This window comes from Agelaius tricolor, unplaced genomic scaffold, assembly GCF_023055355.1.
Source record: "Agelaius tricolor isolate 1412-34295 unplaced genomic scaffold, bAgeTri1.0.p SCAF_11, whole genome shotgun sequence".
In the NCBI taxonomy this organism is placed as follows: Eukaryota; Metazoa; Chordata; class Aves; order Passeriformes; family Icteridae; genus Agelaius; species Agelaius tricolor.
The window spans coordinates 28,168,448-28,188,026 of record NW_027269271.1 but is presented as its reverse complement, the minus strand read 5'-3'; the positions used below and the strand labels follow the sequence as shown (position 1 = coordinate 28,188,026).

At 44.8% G+C, this 19,579-nt stretch overlaps 1 protein-coding gene and 1 long non-coding RNA gene across 11 annotated transcripts in view; both read right to left on the bottom strand.

Annotated features, from left to right (window-relative positions):
* NFIA (nuclear factor I A) overlaps positions 1-19,579 on the bottom strand; it is a 349,486-nt gene that overhangs the window by 255,945 nt on the left and 73,962 nt on the right. The window lies entirely within an intron of this gene.
* On the bottom strand, positions 694-3,229 carry LOC139594564 (uncharacterized). The gene is made up of 2 exons (XR_011680669.1): positions 3,085-3,229; positions 694-2,432 (listed from the first exon to the last, which is right to left on the bottom strand). It is a non-coding gene; the product is annotated as an uncharacterized lncRNA (long non-coding RNA).

Sequence of the window (19,579 nt, the reverse complement as noted above, 5' to 3'; positions counted from 1 at the left end):
GGTTAGAGACAGGCTGGGTAGAAGGGCACAGTAACAGGTGCAGGTTTATTACTATTTTTCTAGCACAAAATTTATCTGCAATTCTCTTCTGCAGTTATTTTTTTATAAAATAGTTTTAGCCCTGCTAACCCAGACAGCACATGAAGTCTGATCACTTTCCTCGTGGGTACAGAGCAGGAAAGTTTTCCATCACAAGTTTTCCTGATTCTGTCTCTTTTCTACTATTAAAAAGACCTCTTTCAGCCCTAAATTATGTATTCTTTAAAAGGTGATGCATTATTCTTCATAGGAAAGACAGGCACTGACACAAGATAGTTTAGAGCCCCCCACTTCTAGCCCATAAGCTTCAAGCTAAATGAAATCATAGAGAATTGAAAGTAATACTCTTTCTCCGAGATTAGTAACTTTTTACTTCTCTACCTCCTCTAATTTTATAGACAACTTCATAACGTACAAGGACTGAGCCATAAAAGCTGTCTGTGCCATAGCTCACATGCAAAAGTTGGTTGTAATAACTCAAAAACCTGCACAAGACCCAGTGCTTCTGCCTAAAAGATTTTTGTAAAAAAACCACAGAGTGAAGTGCGCCCAGTCCCTTTTGCTTGCTCTGCCTTTTCCCAGAGCCCATGGCTCCTTTGGAGTATGAAGGAAATGTGTTAGTCTCAGCACCTGATTTTTTTTTTTTTTTTGAAGTCTTTATTACTGTAATTCACTGACCTGCCGCATTGTAAGCCCTGGCAATATAGATCCCTGCACTGGGCACCCTGCGCTGGTACTGGATCTCTCTGGAGAAGCTGCTTTGTTGGTTTGCTTTTTTTTTTTTTTTTTTTTTTTTTTCCAGAAAGGGAGTTTTTCTTTAAAAAAAAGAAAAAAAAGGAAGTGTAATCCGTGTGGGCTGCCTGTCACAATCACTGCTTTCCTCTCCTAACAGCAGGGAGAAGGTGAGAGCATCCTCTGCTCACCCGACTGTTGTGTTAACTTCTATGCTGGGCTGGGAAGATTTCCATAGGGTAACCCCCGGAAGAAGCAGGCGCGATGCACAGGTGGCCCTCACAAAGGGATACGCTCAGCTATGGTTTTATTTGGATTCCTGGAAAAGCACATAAATCACAACACCGCCCCACGTACGTATGCCCGACCCCTTCCTTTACTTCTTGCATGAAAAGGTTATTTCTGAGCCTGTGGAGCAGGTGTACGTACGGTGGTGAAGCTCGTGGGCAAAGACACACTGACTGCATTATTTCTCCCTCAGAAAACTGAAAACCCGAGCCAGGAGATCCCCCAGCCCAGCTCCCCCCTCCTCCAGGAGGAAATAAGCATTTCCTTAAAAATATTCTATTTTTTTTTTACCCTCTTCAGATTCAGATTGTCACTAAATATAGAAACTCTTGTAGCCACACAAACCGTGCATCGCCCCACAGCTGCTCATTTGCAATTTGTTCCTGCACTTAAAAATCTCTTAATGCTACAAATAAACTTTGGGAAAGTTACATCCCAATAAACAATGAGGTGTTGTTTAAAATTACATGTGCTACTGTATTATTAGGTCTCTACCGACACTACAATTATCTTTTGAAGCTGGCAATAACGCATTAGCTGTTCAGTCAGACGCAGAAATAGACTGGTGGATAAGCCCTCTGCCATTTTTATGAATGGAAAATATTTTAAAAGATTGTTTCCACTTTCTTCTTTGTCCTCTCCCCCGAAAGGAGCCCCCGCGCCGGCACTCTTTCCCCACGTCACTTTAATATTCATCTATTTTATCCATACATTGCGATACATGATTAACTGCCTCCCCCCTACCACACACACATCGCCCCAAACAATACAGATACTTATTGGATTAACTACTCAGTCCTCGCTGGAAGGAAAGCGGTATCCGTGAGCTCTCGCTTTTATTTGCACGTACAGCTGTAGATCTGTGGCATGACACAAAAATAAATAATAATAATTGAAAAAAAAAAAAAAAAAGAAAAAATGAAAAAAGAAAAAAGTGGATAATCCCTACGCGGGAGCGCAGTGTCCGCCGCAGCATCCGCCCGCTCCGCGGCACCATTTTTACTCGCCGAGGGAGTTCGCAGCGCGGCGGATCCTGCCTGGTTTTGCCCGATTTCTGCCCGGTTTTGCCCGATTCCTGCCCGCTCCCCGAGCAGCCGCTGCCCGGCGTGGGCGACCGTGATGGGCGTCGCATCTCCCCGAACTCCGGGCCCCCCCTCCGGCACAGCCTTGGCACCGCATCGCGGCTGGGGGCAGAGAAAACGGAGGTGCGGGGCGGAAAGAATTAAAGCGAAGCCTTTAAAGTTCGCTGTGTGATTTTGCTCTGCCTCTGGATTATTTGGAGGAAAGGGGTGGGGGGGAATAAATAAATAAATCTCGCAACCTGCCAGCTCTGCCTTCCCAACGCTCGCCAAGTCACTGGTAGCCATTTTCATCTAAGGTACAGGAGGAGGAAAGAAAAAGGAAAAAGAAAGCCGAAAAATCTTTAAGAAAAAAGGACCCGAAAAAAAGGAACCAAGACAGGAAAACCCCGCGGAGCAGCGCAGACCGGGGCCGCTGCAGCCGCTCCGCACCCGCGCAACCCTCGCCGCTCGCTCCGCCGGCCGGCGGGCTGCCCAGTTTTGTTTTTCCTGTCTTACCCCCCCGTTTTGGTTTTTTTTTTTTTCCTTCCCCCTTTTTTTCCTTTTTTTTTTTTTTTTCTTTTCTTTTTTTTCCCTTTTTTTTTTTTTCCCCTTTCCCCCTCTCTTTTGCCGCAGTCTCCGTCCGGTGCTGGGCGAGTCCCGGCAACCCGCGCCGGCGAGGAGCTGATTTATCGCTGCTCCAGCCCCGGCTCGCAATTCTGTCACTCTAAATCACGCACATGCGGAGAGCGGGAAGGTTTTGGCCAGCTCCCCACTCCCCCCCCTCCCCCCCCCCAAAAAAAATTAATAAAAAATTTTCAAAAATATAAATAACGAAAAGAAAAAGGTGAGGGGGGGAGAAATCCAGGGAAGAGCCGGCGCCCCCCGACCCCCGCTGCAAAATAAAGTCTCAATAAAAGTGGCGGGGGCGGCGCGGAGGGCGGGAGGGATGGAGGGAGGGGGGCACCTGGCAGCCGCCGCGCCCGCCCCCGCCGCTCCCCGCGGCGCCTCCCGGGCCCGGCTCCGCCGCGGGGGCTGCGGGGGGACCCCTGAGCTCTCCCGCCCAGCGAGGTCCTGCCTGCCAGCGCCGCAACCCGCGTGTACATGTGCGTATCCACATATATCCCCATCCCATATGGATGCGGCTGTGGGAGGGTTGCAGCTCCCGGGCTGGAGCTGCGGCATCCGCCCCGGCGGCAGTGGGATGCAAAGCCCCGGGCAGCCTCCGGCTCTCCCAGCCCTGCGGCAGAGGGGCTCTGTGCCAGCCGGGTGCAGCGACTGCGGTACCCCGGTGTCCCAGCACTGCTCCCACTGCCCATGAATCAAATCCATAAAGCCAAGGATCCCCTGGTCCTGAGAAATTAGGGTATCATGGCTTGGGACCGCAGCTTGGGCTCCCCAAACCATCTCTGTTAGGCCCTGCAGTGGCTTTGCCTGTTATTCCCATCACATCCTTTAACAGTAAAGAAAAAAGGAAAATCCCTATGAAAACTGTTGGTGGTATCACTATAATTCGGGGGTTGACACAATCCCTGGGAATTTTGTCCCAACCCTTGGCTGTGCCCAGGGTCAGGGCAGGGTTGCAGGGGAGAGAAGTTTCAGGAATGCCTGAATCCCAGCAGCTGCACTGGCAAGTCCCTGAGACTTGCACTGCTGAGGCAGGGAGGAATCACTGCAGAGAGCAGGACGGTCGCATGCTGCTGGAGATGCTTACACGGCTAATAAAATCCGGGATAAACCCCCCAGCAGTAATGCAGCACACAGGGCAGGAGGCTGAAACTCTTCCCTGCCACTGCACTGCAGCATCAAACTCTGACTTACATGCAGCCCTCCTCCTTAAATTCAAGAAATATCTCCAGATTTTCAGTATTGCTGAGCTCCAAACTTTGGTGCAAGTGACTTCTGCCCTGCTTGGCAAAGGGAACCTGTGGGCCGGCCTTGCATGTGCAGCACAGACAGAGCACTGAATCCCCATGGAAAATCCTTCCCTATGGTTTAGAAAATCAGAAAGCCAGGGAGAAATGTATAGAGCAGAGGAAAACATGGACACCTGAGTGGAAGGAGAGAGTGACCATGGTCAACTGCAGTCCATGTCCAGTGGAGACTCCAGGGAAGCTGCTTTTCCCTCCTCACAGCAGTGCTGCTGTTCCCAGCACTTTGAGACACCAGGAGTGTCTCCTGGTGTTTTTAAACAGGGAAAGGACCAGTGCTGGTGCTCCCAGTGCCCTCCAGCCAGGGGACTGCAAAGGAAGCAGCATCCATACACCCCCTTTTGCAAGGGGGGCTCTTTGTTTCTGCTGGGACCCCCGTTCTTCTGCTCATCCCTTGGGATGGTTTTATGACACCTTGGGGAAGGCAGGCTAGGGAGGGGGTGGGATACCCCTCCCAGGTGCCCATCACACAGGTACCCCAGCACTCAGACACAGGGATCCCAGCACAGCACTGCACCTTCACATGGGTACCCCAGCATGCAGTTACCCCAATACACTGCTACACCTGCCCACAGGTATCCTGCCACACAGGTACCCTGACACACCACGCCACTCTGCACACCAGAACCCAGCTGTACATGGCTGTACCTGAACAGGGATACCCCAAAACACAGCCCCTGGAACTCAGGTACCCCATAAACCCCCTGCCATGCCACATGCCCTGTGTGGCACTGGTGTGGGCTCATCGAGGTCTTTGATGTTCCCTGGAGCAGGTGAGGTTGGTACAATTTCCCTTTAATCCCAAACATCACGAGCCTTACTCCAAAGGCAATGCCAAAGGCTTTTAAAAATTCCTAGTTAACTTGATTTAAAAAGTGTGGCTGTAGGAAATAACGAAGGTTGCTTCCCCCTGTTGCCACAAATTTGCATTCAGCCCACAGACGACAGCAGCGGGGCTGCGGCGTTGCTGGATTTCTTCGGAAAAGTTACCAGAGGCCTGAGAGACAGCTGGAATTCATATTAGAATATTTTTAACGTGCTCTTACAAATACTTTGGCATACGCCTATTCCACTCCTTTTAATGATGTTGACTTCATTTCCTTTAATACGGGGCGAAAAAATGCTACACCAACAAGACTTAATTAAATTAATAAGAGGGAACAATAATAAATAATCCCAGTTGCGTTCCTGAACGGTTGCAAAATACAGATCGGAGGGTCGGGACGGTAACACCCAACAACTTCCTCGGACGATTTGTTGAGATGGGCGCATCCCTGGGCCCCTGCTCTCCTCGCTGCTCCCCTTTCCCGTGTGCGATGCTGTGACAGAGGGGGCTCGGGGGGGTGCGCGGAACTGGGGGGTGTTCCCGTGCCCGCGCACCTGGGGGTGGGTGCGCACCTGTCCGCGCGCCCCCGCCGCTGCGCGCCCCCGCGCCCGCCCCGCGGCGCCCCCTGGAGGCGGCCGCGCGAGCCCGGCGCCGCCCCGCCCCTCCCGCCGCGCCCCCCCCCCCCCCACCGCCTCAGCGGCGCAGCGCCCCCTCCCGGCGGGAAGCGGCGGGAGCCTGAGGGGGCCGCGGGGCCGGGGCAGCCCTCGAGGCCGAAACCGGCAAAAATACCGCAAAAGCGGCGAAAACGCATCCAGGTTAACGCCTCCGAGCACCCTCGCCCTGCCTTGCCAAGGTTCTTGACAGCCACAGTGCGTGTGGCTGATGTCAGCAGAGTCAAGCTTTCTCTGTCCTCCACCTGCGTGTGGGACTTGAAGGTGGGGTGTCCCCTACTCCTTCCTTCCTTCCTCCTCCTTCCTCCTTCCAGGGAGGTTTTGGAGGAGGAGAGAGGATGCAGATGTTACACTCCCCTGGGGGAAACCATTTCCCACCTTTCCCGCAAGCCAAGCCATCCCTGAATACCATCAGTGTCCTGTGTGTGGGGCAGATCCCGGTCCCCAGCAGGTCAGGGAGGGATCCTGGTGCCCTGCAATTGGCGCAGAGATCCTTCCCGTTATTTATCCAAAGGGTGCTTTGTCATGCAACCAAGCAGATCTCCCATGGGAGACAGGTGTGCTCAGAAAAATGGAAGATGGGCAGGTGGCTTCAGCCTGGGGGAACATTAATACACAAGGACAGGTCTCTGGCTGATGGATGTGAGCTGCCTTCACCTGTTAATTCACACCAGCTGCTGGCCTGACCTGTCTTGCCAATGGTCCTGAAGGTGCTTTGTCCCCTTTTCCACTCCTAACCAGCCCAGGAAGGGCAGGTCTGGTCACTAAATGCTAATGCCTGTAGGGGTTTCAGGACATAAAAGTATTTATTGTCTGTTCAGCATTAGTTTTTTCAAGTTTTAGCTCTCAAATGCTGCAGACTCCTGAATAATTGCCCACGAGCTTATGTCTATCACCTTTCTGTCTTCAGCCTCAGCAAAGCAATCCCTGTGCACTGGGACCATTTCCTTGAAGGACATTCCCTGTTATCTCCCTGAATGACACCGATGTACATACAAGAGGACGAAATACTTCACATCAGAGGTATAGATGCATGTATATACCACAGTGTTGCTGTAACCACAATGCTAATAACAAGAAATATTAGCATTGATTTTGAAGGAAAACTCTGTGCAGGATTTGTGATTTTTTCCTTGGGCTTTCTGTGATTGAATTCCAGAACCTCAGGAGAAAACTCCAGACTTTGGGGATTTTAACCTGACAGAGAACTTTCCAGCGTGCTCCCCAGAAACGTTTCTTGGCTGCTTCTGTGGCTGCCTCTCTTGCTGGTGTTCACTGAGACAAAATACACATTTTTTACCCGACCGGCCCATTTTTTTTTTACCCAAGTAATAAAATATGACACTAGAGGGCGGCCTGTTAATGTAATTCAATAATGAAGTTGCAGCGACTGCACGTGGAGATGCAGCGCTGTCCCCTGCTTGGAGCCCGGGCTGTGGCTGGAAGCCGGCCTGGGAACGCTGCCTCCTCCTGCTTTGAGGCAACCAGCACTGCCCCAAGACACGGGGAATATCCTGACTGGAATACCAGAACCCAAAATAAGGACTGTTCCTAAGAAGTGTGATTTTCCAGCCGACCCACGTGTCTCGTGTTCAACAAGGCCTGCCCAGAGAAGGATGTGGCAGGAGCTGTCCTGCCCATTCTCCCGTGACAAACCCATGTCCTGCCACAAACCACGGCCCCAGCTTCGGCAGGTAAAGGACAGTGCTGCAGTTTCAGCCTGGTTTTAGCTGCCTGCACTGCAGTTCAGTGAGCACAGTCCCTGCAGGCTGCTCACTCTCAGGCTCTTCACAGCCTTCCCATGACTGAGGAGGTCTCTTACCATTCCAGAGACCGGTTTCCTTGTGTCAAATGAGGTTAATAGCTGCGTGCAATTTAATTAATTAAAGGCTGTGAATATTTTTAGAACACCAGACGCAGTATGTGTCAGAAATACCAGGTATTATCTGAGTACGCAGTGCTGGCGTTATCGATATTTACATTTTGTGCTGCCTGGAAGTGAGGATTTCCTGGTGGGAAGCTGCCAACAGCAACGCTTTTCCCCCCCAGATTTAGAATCTGTGTGTCAAGTGTGAGCCAACAGGCACAAGTGACGTCAGGCCAAGGACACAGGTGACAATAGAATGTGCACTGGCAGAGTGCACGGGTGACACTGGAGGTTGTCACACATGGACCACACCATAGGCATCCTCAAGAGGCTTTCAGTGCTGTGAGCCTATCAAAGGTTAATTCAGCATGTTCCCCAGAGAACATTTTAAGCTGAACTTAGCTAGACTTTCTTATTGTCTGCAGCAGAAATTGGCCTGGATTTACAGATGGAAAGAACTTAAATAAGTGGCCACTTTCCTGAAAGCTGATGTTCCTTAGCATTTAGCAATAATGTGTCCTCGGTTTTTGCTAGATTGCAAACGAGCAATTAATTCTTCAGCACTTGTGCAGAATACTTTAAAAATGGAAACATGAAAGTCTTCTATTAAAATGAAGTTGATAGTATGCACCTGCCACTAATGTACTGTACACTGTGTCTTCCACTCATTATAGTGATGATTTGGGTTGAGATCAAGTGTCATATAGTGAAAATCACTTCAACATGTGCCTGTTCATATGCATAAACTCCTGTGTACCAGATGGCAAAATATAATGACATCTTAAACAGCTAATTGCATAAACCTTGTAATGCAGATAATTGCTGAACCAAAGTATGAGTTAATAATTTCCCACTGTATTGCCTGGCTTGACACTAATTCTAAAGGAAAGTTGTGACAATTCTAACACACTAAAGTTCACCAAGCGGTAATTAAAACTAGCACTTAAAATCATTCGACTTTCAAACCCTTAATTACAATTCAGTGGAATCACTTTGTAGAAATCTAACATTTATAGATAGTTACATGATAGCTGATATTTCATCATCATCCCTTTCATGGTGGTGTTCTAAGGCAGGCCTCAGGAAGCGCATAGCTCTCCCTGGAAGCTTAAGGTTGTACTGGTTTCTGTACCAGTGGCCACTGGGAAACACTTGGAAAACAGAGGCCAGGACTATGAGTTTTTCCATGGGTTATGCTTAAGGCAGTGTGGCAAGTAGTCCTTTTTTATCACCTGATGATATATAAATGTAAATAATCATCAAGCCACTACAATGAAATGTATCAGGTTTCATAGCATGGGTTTAAGAATTGAATTGTTGTGGTTGGTTTGATAATACAATGTACAGACCTCAAAGCTGAGCCTCTAACACATCCTGAGCTGTTACTGTGTATTGGAAAAGGTGCCATGAAGAATGGAAATGGAATTAATGATGGTAAATACAGTTTTAGGAGAAATAAGCCTTAGCAGACAAACGCAATTTCTTTCTTTGATGAGGTGCATCAAATAATATGATGAAGGTAAAGACTGAATGATAAAGGTCAATGAAGAGATGTGATATTCATTTTTTTATGGAGATTAGAATTAACACTGTGTGATATTCCGATCAAAAAGCATTAGAAATAGCAGCAGAGCATGCACTAATTAGATTAGGAATTGGCAAACAGCCTGTTAAAAAGTAGCTATGAATCAGGAGCCGTTATCAAATGGGAGAGTTTTACCAGGATCAGCATCAGGTCAGATGCTAGTCAATGTTTTCTTCAATGATTTGGATGTAAACACTGTAAATTCACAGCTGATAAATCTGAGGTGACAGGAACATTGGTGGAGTGACAGACAGCGATGAGAATGGCACTCCAAGTGATCTCAGTTGCTTCATGAGCTGAGCCCATTCAAACACAATTGCTTTTAATACAGACAATGTAAGATTATGCAGTTTCTAGTGCTCACACTTTTAAAAAAATGTTGGAAAACTGGAGTGGGTGCAGAAAAGAGCCACAGAGAGGATTTTAGGGCTGAAGAAAGTGCTTAATGGTGAAAGACTTAAAGCGCTCAATCTGCCTTGCTTACTGGAAGGAAGACTGGGACGTGACATGAGTGTAATGTGTAAGTATTTAAGTATCTACGAGATGTGTCTGGAAATATCTGCTGGATACCGATAACATTTTTAATCTTTCAGAGAAAAATGGATAACTGCAAGTTGAAGTCAAACTCAAGAGAGAATTTAGGGGGCTTTAATAGTCAGAGTAGCTGAAGGCTGACTTTCAAGGCACAAACTGGATACTGTCTTTTTTTAAATTTTATTTTCTAAGCAAGACTAGGAGACCTGTGGTAACTAAAACCAAGTGAGTGTATTTAATGCAGGGGCAATGGCACACAGTGTGTTGTCATGTATTAAGGGGCCTTCTCTAGCCTTCAGTGCTGTGAGTCTGTATACATCAGCAGAGACACTGCATAATCATTTGGGAGCAGGAACGTACACCTGTGCGATGGAATAATCAAGTAATAACTAGTCTAACACATTTCATGGGCTCTCCAGACCCAGGCCAGGTGTGCAGATATTGCACATTCATATATCTCTAATAATGTATTATTTTTAGAAAGAGACAGTTTGCGTGTTGCTGGAGCTACACAACGCCCCCAAAAAGCAGCCCCCAGCCAGTAGATCTTTCACCCCTTTTCTGCCTCCTGGTATGAAATGGCTGATTCCTCAGAGCTCTGTGCCTCTGCTCTGTGGTTAAGGAGAAGCAGTGGCCCCATCTCTGGACATCTTTTACCTGGAAGACTGGTTTTTTTATTCACAGTGTGAATCAGATATTCCTGGATGGGACTGGATTACAGGCAGAATATTAGCCTCAAGCTTCACCCCAAGCCACTTTTTCTGTACAGTTCTGTCTCAGTAATTGATTACTGTAAGAAATGCTGCCAAACACTTTTCCTGCTGCTCACACAGTTTCCTTCTGCTCTGGCCATACACACCCACCACAGTAGTTCCCTATGTGTTGCTTGCATCCTACAAACTTGCTCCTTTCTCAACACCCAAGAACCCTCAACAACTGTCAAAGCCACGAGCAGACAGTAATCATTTCAAGACTCTACAGTACCACCGCATGGTGCCTCCAATTACAGCTCAATGTAATGCAGAAAGAAGAGGAAGCAGGGACCTCATCCCATTTCCTTCAGCTCTGGCACGTTGCTGGAGGTCTCCTAAGTTTGGACAGAGCACAGTTTAGCCTAGCCCCTGACCAAAGCCAGGAGCTAAACTCTATCAAACCCAATAGCACAGACAGTTCAGTGCAAGGCTCAGCACAGTCCTCTGTACCTTTTAACATATTTATTAGCCCATGAATCATAACTACCAGGTGTCTGTGTTGTTACTAATTTTACAGACAGATGTAACTGGATCTGATATGAAATACTTTAATGCTCAGGTTTCCTTTATTGCTCCCTGGGGTCTTTCCAGCCACCCCTGCTACAGCCCTTTCCTCCGTGGGAGCAGCCCTGCCATTTACAGCTGGCGAGGATCAGGCTGTTTTCCCCTAGAGAAAAATGCTCAAGGGAAGATGCCATTCCTGACAGTTAAAACCCTTTCAGTCTATACTAAGCATCCTCTGTAAAACCTCAGCTCAAGTTGATTGTGTCAAGCTCTGCAAAGCAACTCCATTCAGCAGAGCTCAGAGTGCATGTGTGGTACATGAAGAGATTGCACTTTGTGTATGCACCTCCTAATTATTTACCTGAGGCAGTCCCTCAACTGTCTGTAGCTAGCTGGAGTTACAGCCTTCCCTCACACACTCCACCAGCTGCATGGAACGTGTGCCTCCAGGTGGTCCTGGGTGGTTTCCCCAAGAGCACTGCTCTTCAGGGAAATTTCAAACCTCTATGAGACTCATGCATTTCATTCATGGCCCACATGTGTAAGTGCAGAATGCCACTGATGGTATTTCAGCCTATGTATCTGCACCATAACTACTACACACTGTCCATGGAAGAGACACTGATAACTCCATAACAAACCAAAGCAAAAAAAAAGACACTGAGTACCATTATTACTTGATAACTTAAATGCCAGAGGTTTGAGGGACAATGAAATTGTCAGTGATAGCAAAGCCTGGGCAGCTCAACAGTCTCAGGGACTTAGGCAGAGATCGATGCAGTGGCTGAGGACCTGCCTTTGGCTTGCAGTGATGCTGGTGATCGACTCAGTGCAGAAAATTGTCCCACCCATCAACGCAGCAGCTTAAAATGAAACATGAGCTGAAATTAGTTGCTGGGGTGGATATTATCTAAGAAACTTGTTTTTCTTTAAAACATCTGATTGATCCAGGATGTGGCAGTACAACATGATGGTGATTTATTTCTCAGTCTCTGAATGTAAATTCATCTTCCTCTTTTCGTTCAATATGAAGAAGTCTTCGAAGTCGAACCTGGGGTTAGATTATTTTCCAGAAGTGGGAATCTAGAAAACAGGGCAAAATATGTTATCATATATCTTTACTGCTCCTTGCAACATTATTTTCTGCTTAGGATTTCTAGATACTTATATCAATGCACTGATAGAGTAAAAACAATTTCTGATAATGGGTTTTATCAAAACAGAATTAAGTACTGAAAACATAGCATGCATTTTGAGTTTTATTAACAAATCCTGCCTAAATTGAATCTCTTCCCATCATTCCCTTTCTAACCAAGATTCAGGAACATTCAAATAGTACTAATGTAATAAATATTCACTAAAGAGGAACATAACTTAGAGTTCTCCTACCTGGCTGTGGTTGGTTGGTGCTCTTCAGAGGAGAAGCCATGTTCTCATCTTCTCTCTTCTCTCCAGGAGGTTTTTAGAAAAGGATCAGCCATCATATTTTACCTTCTAAAAATGCATGCCTGTTTTTGTCATGTCTCATATGTGTTCTGATATCCAAACACATTGGAGACAGACTGAAAAATCTGTTGGTAGGTAGAGAAAACACTGGGAGAGTGGGCTCAGATTCTGTTCTCCATGGAGCAGTTGCCCTCTGCCATTACGCTGATTAAACAACCTTACAATAAAATACAGTGTCATCTTAGAAGGGGAATTTGCTTTCAGAACTGGTGAGAATCACTGAAGATCTATAATTTCTCCAGATAAACACCTGGCAACTGATTTTCTTTACCTTGCCTAATTTGCCTTTGATTTCTAAGACCCTAAGGCACTTAGAGATCAGAAAATAGTTCAGTCTATGAAAAAGCAATGCACCTCTCCTCTTAGCATTGGTTCTCAAATTGTACTTTCAGGCACTCCTCTCACCATGTGTAATTACTTGCAGGTGTCAGCTGGAACGTGCTGTCTTTTGTCTTCTCAAGTGCTTTGGCCAGCAGGGACCTAACAAGCTTTGGTTTACTGTGATTAATAGGTTGGCTGTTGGTCTAAATGACCACTGGAAAAGGACATCCTGTATGATAAGAGCTTTCACTGTCAGTCATGTGGATTGCTTCACCTCGAAATGTTCCAAAGCACCATTGCTGGAACAGTTTGGACCTGGGTCTGAAGCCAGTGAGACTTTCATAGACATGCAGGACTCTGCAATAACTTGCAATTCAGTAGTTGAATTCCACTATGGGCATCAGAGCGGGGTAAGAAACCAGTGATCTTGATCACAATTAGACCTGATTTATACACATTATTTGCTTATCATCTATTCCATATCACATAAATTTAGGTTCTTAATATGGGCACTTATCACAGCAGTGATTGCTGTCTGCTCTGCTAATTGATGATTTCATTGTTCATTGCACCTATTTATGTGTGGCTGTCAGGAAGCGTTTTGTTGTTTCAGCTATGTGAGCATAAGTAAGAACAGTTCTCCAAATCATCAAAAAGGCATTCAAAAATCCTCAAAATCTCCAAAATGGGATTTTGAATTAGGCAGTAGCTTCAGGGGAAAATTTGAAGATTTCCTGCAGAAAGAGAACAAATTCTTTAGAGATTTTTGGTGTCCAGCAGACTGGCTGCTGGAGCCTTCTCAGGTAGCAAGAAACCACTTCCAGGAAGTTTCTGCAGTGCTCTGACATTTATGCAGTGGCTGTCGGTGTTGCATAACCTCAGGAGCATCATTATCATTGACCTATTGTAGAGCTGCCACTATTTCATGTCCCCTGTTCTTCAGCAGAGCAATGCTTATCAGTGCATTTCTTAACTCACCTCTTGTCAGTAAGAGCTTTTTGCTGTGTCTATTGTTTCTATTTAGAATACAGAGTAAGAGGAAGACAAAGAGGTTTTAAAAATTAGAGAACTTGGAGTTATGAACTGTTTTATAAATTTTTGCCAGGGTTAATTTCTTAAAGATAATTCTCATTTTCTATGTATTTCAAATAATAGATTCCAATGCTGTTTTAATTTTGCTGTTTCATTTTTAACCTCCATTATTTATCAATTTCTTTAAATTGTTTGTCTTGTTCACAGCACTCTTTAAGGCTTCCCCCCTCTATTATTTTATTGTGGCAGTTGAAGCGATCTCTGTATAGTCAAACACTGCTTTATGCAGATCCCATTGGGGCTATTCACATATCCATATGTCCATGCAGCTCCCACTAATGCTTGTCAATGGGACTTAACATATGAGCATGGACATGAGAATAGACCCCTTGCTGGGCACTTGACTAGATGGGGATTTTTTTTTTTGATGTTGATCCAGATCACTCACAGCAAACGTGGCTGTTACTAGAAATCACTGAACTTAACAGGACCACCGAGTGCAACCTCCCTTTCCTTCTCCTTCTTCCACATGGGAGCTGCTTGGTGGAGTTTGCAGGCTCATGGTAAACATTTCTTAGACACAGACTGGAATCCAAGGCTATTGCATAAAGTAGCTTTATTCTGTGTGCTCTTTTCTGTTTGCCATGAAACAGTTAAGCCACTCCATTAAAGAAAGAGCAGGTTTTTAAAGGAATTAAGTGGGACTTGGATGTTTGGGCTCTGTCTGTGGCTCCATCTAGGCAGGATGGTTGGAGTTTTAACACTCACTACTTATGAAAACAAATAGAAATCTGAGCTAACTTTGAGTATTTACATTTTATTTCCATGTACCTGTTTTTAGCATCTTTTGTGGTTACTGTGGGCTCCCCACTCTGCTGGTATTCATGTGCCATTCAAGCAATGACAGAACACTTTCCATCATGAAGCAGAAGTTTTGTAAAACTGATGCATCTCTGCCATTTGTTATCCCACTCCACTGCAAGTCAGGGAGATGCAAATGTTGAATCAGTATTTTTTGTTAACCATATGAAAATCATTACTGATTTCAGCGTAATTTGTAATGAAAATGTGTCCACATCTGAAGTAGGAAATGACCAAGACAAGACGTGTTCTCTCAATCTCTTTTCTGCTAGTGGGTTTCCTGCTTTTAAGCCACACTTTGAGATTTTGGATTGTTGTTTTTTTTAAATGTATGATCCTTGGAGAAGTTTACTGAGCTATAATTCTGGGTGCACTAGGGACCAATGATCTGAAGTAAAGTCAAACATGGGCAGGAAGCACAGTGTTTCAATAGCCAGCCCTTCAGGAATTAATTTTCTTAGTTTAAATCTTCACTTTCTACCTCACTCCATGCTTTCAGATTTTCCCTACTGGCACTAGAAGCATGAACAAGCCTCTAACAGAGTACCAGGATACAAGTGTCTGTGTCCCAGAGATCTGGCCCTGATTCCCCCAGCTTCATTGTGGGCAGAACTTCATACCAGGGCCAAAAGCCTGAATTTAGTCCCTGTGGACATCAGAACTGACCTCTGACTAAACTGGGGGCACATGTCAGGATAAAGCCAAATAAGAGCAATTTCAGCCCACAGTAACTCACAGTTATCCATCTCCCAAGGTTGGCCAGTCTTTTCTGTTTTAAAGGTTGATTTTTGATGCTCAAAATTTGATCTGGTATTAACCACTAGGAGACATTTTCCAAAATTCATTTTTTTTGTCAGGCTGATTTATTTCTAGAAAACTTTTATCCAAACTAATTCATCTATCCTTAAGAAAGGTTCTAGGAAATATTTTTCAGTGTTACTGTTCTCATAGTTTGACCTGTAAAGCGCTGATAAGATCCTGGTTTGAAAGCAACAACTAGGAGACTGCCCTACATCATCTGTTTCTCAAGGAATGTTTTATGGACGTCTCAAAAATCCATTGAATCTCAAAAGCCTTTACAAACTTCACATTTGCTTGTGATCAGCAAAAATTTTACAGCACTAAACTGCTAAAGTCAGAGCAGGTTTTACAGGGAAGAGGCACCATTTGGGAAGAGTGCACAGAGCCTGTCTTGCCAGGGGTTCATGAACACCTATCTACAATATTCTTTCAAATATTTGCTAACTTCTGGGTGCTCAATCTTGCATTCCCAGCAGTGTCCTGTGAGCATATCCACTTCATGTGCAATTAAATGTCATTTACAAAGCAGGTAATGAGGTAAAATAACCATGCCCCTGTTGCTTAGGAGGAAGTATGTTTCTTAGCTGGTACTAATGGATGGTAGCTATTAGTTACTCCTACATTAAGGTGCATTCATATTGAAATTTTGTACTGTCATTACAATACATTTGATTAAAATGCAGAAGAATTACACATTAAATATCATGTGGCTGGATGGGAGCGTAATTTAGCTGAGTCTGCAGATGCAGTCATGCAGGTGTTTCTGTAATTCTGATTCACTTGGTAAAACTGTTGATGTTCAGTGGCCCTCAAATCACATAACCATCTGTGGTTCAGTTCCTTGTGAAAGGAATTCCTTGTGCCTTTTATCAGATATGATCGCTGAATTCCGAAGCAAAACTTTTGTGAATTAAGCAACATTTAAATGTTTGGTGTTTTGGGGGGAGGAGAGGTATTACATACATCAGGTATTTCAGCTTGCATTTGTTAACCACAGAGCTACTGCAAGAAGAGGATAAATCCTGGGGTCTTTGTGAGAACCTTGTCTCACTCCAAGGAAGCATTATGCTCTCTTAAATAAGAAAAATTAATATGTAAGTCTGGACTGTGTTTGATTTGAAGTTTTTGAAACTAAACTAAGTTTTGTCATATGCATCTCCCTAACAAAAGAGTCAGGTGCCTGAAAAGCACCGAATGTGAGTTTTTATAGGTAGATTCACATTTCCTGCCTAGGCCTTGTATCAATAAATACAATCCTAAAAACTGCAACCACTGCAGCTTTAGTTTTCACAAACCACAAGATAATGCAAGGTACTTTCAGTGCAGAGCCAGAGCGCTGAGCCCAACACCAGGTGGGTCCACAAGTGCCAGCAGTCACTCCCCTGTCCTTACAGAGCTGCTCATGTCCCATTTCTTTGCTAGACTGAGAACTTCAGGGTGGGAAGCCACAACTGGGAGCAGAAGACGAGGAAATAGGAGCAGATAGGTGAGGAAAGCAGGGACAGAGCTTACAGGAGCTCGGTTCTGTGCAAGGCTGTGATGGGGGTTTGCAGTGCAACTCGCTGCTGACCTTCCTGCGGTGTTTTCCAACCCAAAGGTCTTTGCAGGCTGGGAACATCCAGCCCTTCACTCCATTTGGAATCAGGCTGACATAACTCTTAGAGAATCACAGACTTGATGTCATCAGAACACAGCGTGAAGCAATCAAGCTAATGTGGAGTTTTGTCTAGCAAGTCTTTCAGGGTTGAGCACAGTTTGAAAGAAAAAAAAAAACACGTCAGAATCACAGGTGGCTTATTCTTTACCTCAAGGGTCGCTGTGTTTACATATTTAGAAAAAGTGACTGAGCTAATTTATACGACTTTTACTTTTAAGGAGAAATAAAGACCTCACAAGAATTTTAGTCCATCAGCAACATATGGAAATGAGAAAAATCTGTCCTCAGTTGATGAAATATTTATTTATCATTGAAATCCCAGACATTTGCATCCAATGTAAGGGCAAAACAAATCTTATGCGTAACCTCCTAGAGAATTCTGTTAAAAGCAGTTTTGGATACCTGTAAGTAATTATGCTATCACATTCTCTAACGGATTTAATTTGGGCCAAGTAGCAACTACTGTATGTCCAAAAAGATAATGAATTAAAGCAATGCTTTGGCATATCCCCTTTCTGAAATGTTAGCAGCCTCTCAAGTGACTTGAAAAATGGGCTTCAATAAATGGACAGGAAAATATAAGCAATTAAATTCAATCAATAAATCTGTCCTTGACCAAAGTCCAAACATTAAAAACAACTCCAATTGAATTATGAGAAATCCTTTTCTGATTTTAACTAGATTAGTTTAATCACATGTGCATTGAAGTTGCGTGCCATCCCTCACTAAGTTTACAGAAACAAAAAGCTCTGTACTGCTCCCTATCCCTCACTTCAGCCCAGCTCTGCATTTCCTTACACAAGAGCTTTCTTCTGATGAACAAGGTCACTCACTCAGAGGAAAATGGCAGAGCAGGGTTCCAGCTGACAGCCCTGGTTTCCAGCCCTCTCTGCCTTTCCTTCATTTCCATAGAACCCAATGTCCCCATAACTACTCTGTCCCTTTCTACCCTTTTGTTGAGAAACAGAAACATTTCCAAAACCCTGAAAAGCTACTCAAAATGTAAGCATCTTCCAAGTCACAAAGTAACTGGAAGGTTTTGATACCACCTCCTCCCATTCTTTCTTCAGCTTTTATTCTATTATATTGATATAGCTCAGGATAAATACACTAACAAAATCAGGGGGGCTCCAAAGAATGTACATACACACAGAGATAAGCATACCTGACAACAGAAATTATTTAGAAGTAAGAAGAAAACCAAAAACCAAAACAAAATAAAACAAAGAACCAAAAAACCTCAACAACAACAACTGCAAAAACAAAACAAAAACTCACAAAAACCAAACCAAACAACTCAGAGGCTTCTGGAAAAAATATTTTTCCAACAATAAGTCATTTCCCAAACCATGTTATGTATAACAGAGTATTAAAATCCTCCCTGAAATGTGCAGCTCAGTGGGGGAATTTGGGATTTCAAACTCTGTGCTGGAGTACTTCCCTGTTGCCTCAGAGAAAACAGGAGTTCACCTCCTCCCTTCCCCAGGGAGCCAGGAGCAGCTGACAAATAACTTCACAGGAGCCAACCAGCCTTCAGCTGGGAATCACCATACAAGTCTACTCTGCCTTCAGGAGATTTGAACCAGCAACAACTGTGAGCTAAACACTACTTGGCTGGGTCTCTGAGCTGACCTGTACAATGAAAGTAATCTCTTATATTCAGTGGGAGAATATAATGTGAGGTTATTTTAGATCTGACTTTTTGGCCACAAAGCACTTAAGATATGAAATAGGTGGATCTGGGGAAATAATTCATAAGTAAACCAAGTGTTAGTTGAACTTTAACTCTTGGGGGAATTGAGGTTTTTCAGCAATTCCTTCCAAAACGAAGGCTGAATTATGACAAAACTATTTTCCTCAGATAAGGGACAGTGGATCAGAAGCAAAGTCATTTCCTGTCCTATAAGAAGAGAAGTAAAACATTGCAACCAGAAAGAGGGGGGGAAAGGGCTGGGGGCACTGGGTTTGCTGCATCTGCAGGATGACTCCGGAGACCTTCCCATGAACGCATCCCCACAAATGCTGTATCCAGATCTTTAGTGGACACAGAGCCAAGTGCAACAAAACCTAATATGAAATATTACAATAAGACTAATATCACAAACAAGTGCCTGGCACTGCAGTTCTGTTAATAGGAAAACTCACACTGATGAAGTCTCCTACTGACTTCATCTTGACCACATTGGCTGATACTTCAGTAATGTGTCAGGAGATCAAGCTGAGTAGAAAGACACCTGAAAAAAGCAACTCCCTTCCTGCTGACAGCAGAACCTCTGCCTTGGCCAATTTCTAGCTGTTTGCACACATACTGGGAAGCCCAAGGAGCTTGTATTCCCTTAGCAACCAAAGTTGGCACCTGTGGTATTTGTTTTCAGCGACTGACACCAAGAGTTTGAACTTACATCTGTTTTACTGAATTATGGTAAAACAGTCTTACTAACTGCAAAAAGCAGCTCTCATTTGGACAATGCCATCCAGATCCTTTGCAGCTTGTGCTTCCTGTAATTTCATTTCACATCCCACCCAGAAATTACAGGAAACTGCACAGCACAAGAACATGACAAGTCTTGTGCAGGCTGGGTCTTGACAGCTTGACCTATTCCCAGCTTTAAAA